The sequence below is a fragment of the Triticum urartu genome, chromosome 6, assembly GCF_003073215.2.
Source record: "Triticum urartu cultivar G1812 chromosome 6, Tu2.1, whole genome shotgun sequence".
Taxonomy (NCBI): Eukaryota; Viridiplantae; Streptophyta; class Magnoliopsida; order Poales; family Poaceae; genus Triticum; species Triticum urartu.
The window spans coordinates 405,770,639-405,777,723 of record NC_053027.1 but is presented as its reverse complement, the minus strand read 5'-3'; positions in this window follow the sequence as shown (position 1 = coordinate 405,777,723).

Genomic DNA, 7,085 nt, shown 5'->3' with positions numbered 1-7,085 from the left:
GTCGCTGCCAGCAGTCGCGCGAGTGCGCTCCCCAAAAACTTGATCGCCCCTCTCCCGTACAGGATCACGAGAGGCGGGGTTCCGGAGGCCTGCTGTCCCTTCTCCCAGTGCACACCAAAAGGAGGGATGGAGAAGACTTGCTTGGCGGTGCAATGATCTGGAACGGTGGTGAGAAACTATATAGTGCGGGCCGGGTAGGTCGTGGGAGTATAGCTCTGTCCTCGGCTCGGCTCAATCCCGCAACCCGCGGCGCGTCGTGACGAGGCGTGGCGTGGCAAGGCGAGCGAGGAGGAGGAGCGCGCGTGTAGGTATCCTCTTCTCATGCTCATACAAGTGGTAGAAGAGCTCACCTTATAAAGGCCTACTAGCAAAATTCCAACATCGACCAGGCCGTCCATGAAACGGGAGTGGCTGTAGGGGACGTTGCGCCAGTTGAATATATGAGCAAGTTACTACGAGATTTAATCCGAATAAGCACGAAATAAATCATGACGTCTATAACAGAGATGAAACTAATCATGTGGACTAGCATAGTAGTAGGATACATAGTAGAAACATGAATTCTACCACGATTTCGAACAGGAAGGACATAAACACATACGGTGCAACAGGAGCAGCACCGTTGGCGTTGAGGTTGTCGCCCATGTCCAAACACCACGTAGACACGGTCTTTGAGCATGGTTCATAGTCGTTCCATGCTCGGGCATTAAAGTTTGTAACTATTTTAGATTAGAATATACTACTCCTCCAGTGCTAGTAGTAGAGCAGAGTCCTACTCTACTACTCTACTCAAGCAAGTTAGGGCATAGCATTGTAGGGAGTACCAGCACTGTGATCACTCAAGCAAGTTGTCTGGCATCGACATGACCCTACGCTGCTGGTATGTGTCCCGTAAGTCAAGCGACATGCTGTAGTCATCATCACCTGTCCACTTCCCGCAACACATATTTGCTTCTCCATCTTTGTCCGCACATAATCTTGTCCAATCTTCCATCCCCGCTAAGGCGCCTCCCCCCCTCGTCCGAAACCCAAGCACTAACAATGGCAGAACCGAGCAGCGTCCGCCAAAAGAGTGGCTGGAATTCGCTCCCCACAGAGGTAATCAAGCCCATTGTTTCGCGTGTGGACAATCTCAGTACCATGCCGCTCGCCGCGTGCTCATCGGGGCTGTACCGTTTACTCAAAGCCCTCAGGCCGGAGCTTTTTAAGCCAGCTCCTTGCTTGCTGATGCTGCCTGATCTACAGAAATGGCGTGTCACGCAACATAACGATCGTAGGGTGGCGAGCATCAACCCCCTTAACTGCGGTCCGATCCCCGTCAGCCTCAACTACATTAACGGTATGTACTGGGTCGGCATGAACACGTCTTGGATGGTGCTCGTCGACGGTCGCGGCAGCTGGATGCTCATGGAGGTCTACACCCGGCGATTGATCCCCCTTCCTTCGATTAACACTGCACTGCTTTGGCACCGCGGCCCAGAATACTCGGAATCTTACAGTAGCCAACATGATACCAAGTTTGATTTGCTCAAGGTTGTAATCTGCCAAGTGCCCACAAGATCTGTGAATTATAAAGACTTCAGGCTAATTGCATTCTTCAACCGCGGCCTCGCCTATCTGACAGGTCACTGCGGTAAGTGGATAAATCTGCACGTCCATCGCAGGATCATACATCCTTCATGGTTCTCTAATGCCATTGAACATAAGGGCTTCATTTACGCTGTCGACTCCTTCTATGGCTGGACGTATTGCTGGCCTACTCCAGTCATCGCTACAAACGGCTGTTACAGCAGTATGTTACTTTCCTATGATATCATGATGGCTTGCTTATATTACTGTCAACATTTGCTGAAAAAATATTCATGCTCATAACAAGCTGTTCTTAAGATTGACTAAACCAAGAGCCCTTTTTTATTTGACTCCAACTTGATATGATGTTGTAGGCCGCCTGGTGTCCCTACCCTTCCTAATCCCAGAACCTTTCAAAGAAAAGCGGCATGGCAGTTGCAGGTGGTTCCTGGCTCGATCAGACGACGGCGAAAGATTGATGATCGTTCGCACGTACTGGACGTGTTGTTTCGCGGAATACAATCATAGTCACTGCAAGGTCTTTGAGCAGGATCCCAGCTTCTCTGGGCCTTCAGGAATTTTTGACTGGAGGTTGGTAAGTAGCCTTGGTACACGCTCTCTGTTTGTCAGACTGAATTATCCGATTAACCAGGAGATAACCGACGGTAAGGATCATGATGGCAGTGCGGTTTCGTTCATCAGGCAAAACTGTGTGTACACGACGTACCATGCGTCTGTGCATGCACCATACCCTGATATGTGCCGCCACGCTCTATAGCCCAAAGTAGGAGAGAGGGTCGCAAGTATCAGACTTCGACCTGCTGGCTGGACTTTCCCCCGTCAGGCACTCATCTGGTTAAAGCCATCAGCCAATCTCCATAGCTTAATAAATAGTAACGTCTAACTGAGCCAGTTAGTTAGATGCGTACACTTGGTGTAGTAGGATCTTTATTTAGTTTGATGCATACACTTGTTCTTTTTTGGTAGCCCTTTTGTAATGATGGCTGATGTTTGGTTTGGAAGAGCGAGCTGCGTCTTCACTCTTCTGGCCTGCTTACTGCTTCTGTTGCACCCCCAACCCGGGTTGTTGCTGTTGCTGTTTTCAATGTACAATCAGTAGTATATTTCGTCTGTTGGTTGAATAAATGTGTTGTTAGAACGACAACCACAATGTTTTGGAAGTCGTTGCACGGTTTGATCCTTTAGTGCCCCATACCGTACGTAGCGCATTCTATTTATCGTACGGAACACATTTTTTTTTTGAAACTTGGAACACATTTTCCACTTGTTGATAACATGCAGCCCACTGATGAAGGCCCAATAGAGAAGCCCATAATTAACTGGAAGGGAGGCTCTCACATGAATCCGGCCCAGGTACATGCTCATGGTCCCCTAAACATAAATAAGTAAATAAATAAGTAAATAAATAAATAAATAAAGCTAAATGCTCATGCACCAGTTCTTTGGGAAAATAGGTAGCCCAATATTTCTTTTTGAAGAATACCCAAGCTAGGCCTATTTGTTTTCTCCGAATTACTGGGCTGCAAATCTTTCAAGACGAGGAGGGATGCATTCCGGCCTGGCTTAAGAGTATGGTCAATGTCTGTTAAAAGTAATATCAAAAGGGGTTGAAAATTCCAAAAAAATTATAGCAAATGGGATATAAGTTTCTTTTTTTGTTTTTGTTCTTCACTGATATCTTATACATATTTCATTGGATTTAACATGATATAGTACTAATTTATTTTTGAATTTGTTTTAGTATGACTATTAATTTTTGGATTAAGAATATTTCGTTCCCCAGCAAAAATTTGCGAATTTTCAAAATTTCCCACATATTTAGTTAATTTTTTGACCCTGGTACTGACCAGAAAATGGCCAGCAATTCTAAAAATGGAAAACGGGCTGCAATAAATTCCATATGAATTAGAAAATGAGTAAAAATTATAAAAATAATAGCAAATGGGCTGTACACGCCATAGATTTCGAGGCTGACTTGTTTACGCAAGGCTTTGTCAGTGAACACACGATTCTAGCAGCAGTTAGTGTTGGATGTCCATCCAATGGCCGACGTGCTTCTTCAATCTCTGATCTTCCTGCTCCAGCCGCCTAAACTAGCGTCGGCGGGACTGCCTGCTCCCTCCTCTTGTGGCCCGCTGTGATGCCGCGCAGGCTTCCCCGGCCCACCCTACTCCCTCCGCTGGCCTAGCCGCACGCAATCAACTGCCTCGTTATTACGTGAAAAAAAAGATTCCTCCCACTGACATTTGGGGCGCACCGGTTGGGAGGCTGACCTATGGGCCTACTAAGTTGACGCGTACGCAGGGCTTTTCAACTTAGTCAACAAACGATTCTAGCAGCAGTAACCGTTGGATTTGAATCGAACGGTCCTGCTGCTTCTTCAATCGCTGCTCTTCTTGCATCAGCTGCCCAAACCAGCGCCGGGGAGACCGCCTGCTCCTGCTTCCAGTGGCCGGCTGTGCTGCCGATGAGGCCTCATCGCCCCCTACTACTCCCACCGCTAGCCAGGCCCTGCGGCGACAGCAGCCTCACACCGCAGCCGAACCAGTGAACCCTCGTACTCCTCTCCGCGTGGGCATCCACTGCCGCGTCTTCGCCGGCTCCGCATCGTCCCCTTCCTAGGCCTCGCCCTCGTCCACCGCCTTGGTGCTCTCGGCGCGGCGTGGTCAACGTGGTCAACGACATTCCATCGGAAGAGTACTGTACGTGGACAGGCTGACAGCTGGGTCCACGACCACAGCCCAGTTTTTTTTTTTGTGATTTCCCAAGTAAGTCGCTTTGTCAGGCCTGTTGGGCTGCAAATCTTTCAAGACAAGGAGAGCTTTCATTCGGCTGGCCGAGAAAATGGCCCATCAGTAATGAGAAATGGGCTGTACATTTTTAAAACATATCAAACCGGCAATTAGTTTCAAACATCTTTTTTTCATTTCGAGATTTGAAATTACATTAATTTTTATGCGTGGAGAATTTGTTGGATTTTATATTATACATTTATTTTTAAAATCAGTTTGAATGTGAGTTGAAATTTCGGGATTAAAAACAGTTCGGACCGCACCGAAATATGTAAAATTTTGTATAATTTTTTAATCGTGGCCACAATATGGGCTGTAATGCTAACAAAAAGAATATGGGCTCCAAAAAAACCTTAATAATTAGCAAATGGGCTGTAAATTATTAGAAATAATGGCAGATGGGATGTATGCTGTTTTCCACAGATTTGAGGCTTTCCTAAAAAAAGGTTGACACACAAGCAGTGACTGTTGGATGGCCATCCAACGGCCGTCGTGCTTCTCCAATCTCTGCTCTTCCTGCTCCAGCCGCTCAAACAGGCGCCGGTGGGACTGCCTGCTCCCTCCTTCCTGCGGCCGGCTCTGCTGCAGCGCAGGCCTCACCGCCCCACCGTACTCCCATTGCTGGCCTAGCCATCCCTTTACTCACCCACACCTGCTGTTATTCTCCGGCGACGGCAGGCGAACCAATAAACCCTCATATAGTCGTACTCCCCTCTGTGTGGGAAACAACCGCCGAGTCTTCCCTGCCTCCGTGTCGTTCCCTTCCTAGGCCTCGTCGTCATCCACCGCCCTGGTGCTCTTAGCGCGGCCTGGTCAACGTGGTTAATGACCGACATGCATCTGAAGTGGACTTTACATGGAGAGGCCGACAGCTGGGTCCATGGCCGCACGCAAGGAAATGCCTCCTTATTACGCGCAAAATAATGATTCCTCCACCTGACATCAGGGGCCCATCGAAAGGGCCTATGTATTTCGTGAAAAAAACTTTACCGCCGCTGACAGCTCGGACCCACCAGCTATATCTTCGCACGCAAGGAAGTGCCTCCTTATTACGCACAAAAAAATGAATACTCCCCCTGTTAGCTGGACCCAGTATAGTGGCAGGCTGACTTGTGGGCCTACTAAGTTAACGGGGACGGAGGGCTTTGTCAACTTAGTCAATATGCATGATTCTAGCTCCAATGACCGTACGATGTCCATCCAACGGCCATAGTGCTTCTTCAACCTCTGGTCTTCTTGCTCCAGCCGCCCAAACCAGCGCCGGTCGTGCCTCGTGCTCCTGCCTCCTGTGGCCGGCTGCGATGCGGCGGAGGCCTCACCACCCCCTAGTACTCCCACCGCTGGCCAGGCCATCCCTCTATTCACCCACACCCCCTGTTATTCTGCGGTGACGGCAGCCTCACACCGCAGCGAACCAGTGAACCCTCGTACTCCTCTACGCGTGGGCATCCACTACCGCGTCTTCCCCGGCTCTGCGTCGTCCCCTTCCTAGGCCTCGCCGTTGTCCACCGCCCTGGTGCTCTCGGCGCGGCGTGGTCAATGTGGTCAAGGAACGGCTTCCATCGGACGTGGACTGTACGTGGAGAGGCTGACAGCTGGGTCCACGGCCGCAGCAAGGAAGTGCCTCCTTATTACGTGCAAAATAATTATTCCTTCACCTGACAGCAGGACCCACCAGACGGGCCACCGTATTTCGCCCCCTGACTGCTGGGACCCACCAGCTACATCTTCGCATGCAAGGAAGTGCCTGACAGTCGGGACCCACCTGGTTGAAGCGTACGTAGCGTTGTCATTTTGGTCGCGAACGTGTACGTACATATATATCGGTCGATGTAGAGGCGCGCACGTGTCGTAGTAGAGGCGGCCAGGGTGCAAGAAAGAAAATACGGCCACATATGTGTACATACGGGCGGGGTCTCGAACGCCTACTCACGCATACGTACGGCCAGGGCTCCTGTACATGGCTGGGTCGGAACGGAGAAACAGCGTTGTGGTCCTGTTCATGGGGAGGCAACGGAATGCGTCGTGTTCATGGGGAGGCAACAGAATGCGTCGTGTTCATCGGGAGGGCTTGGACGGAACATGCAATGGAAACGAGGCCTGGCGTACCACAGAACGGAGGAAACGGCCATGTGTTCGACCGGCCACGTTTGAAACGGGATCCTATTCATCGGGAGGGGTGTGGCGTACCGCAAAACGGAGGAAACGGACCTCCTACAGTCAAAACGGGGGTCCTATTGATCGGGAGGGGTGTGGCGTACCGCAAAACGGAGGAAACGGACTTGTGTTGGAGTGCTACGGTCGAAACGGGGGTCCTGTTCATCGGGAGGGGTGTGGCGTACCGCAAAACGGGACTCCACGGGATACTGTTCATCTCCACCATCGACCCCCTCCAGCCTCCACGAGCTACTTTTCATCCACCGTCGACCTCCTCCAGCCTCCACCTGCGACTGTTCATCCACAGGCTCCTGTTCATCCAGCCTCCACCGCGCGCTACTCCACCGGCTACTGTTCAACCAGCCCTCTCCACAGGCTCCTGTTCAACCACCCCTCCACGGGCTACTGTTCATCCTGCCCTCCACGGGGTGGTCCTGTTCATCCAGCCCTCCACGGGGTCCTGTTCATCCAGCCTCAACCGGCTCGATCGATCGGGGTCCTGTTCATCCAGAGGCAACACCACGGGGTCTTGTTCATCCACCCCCA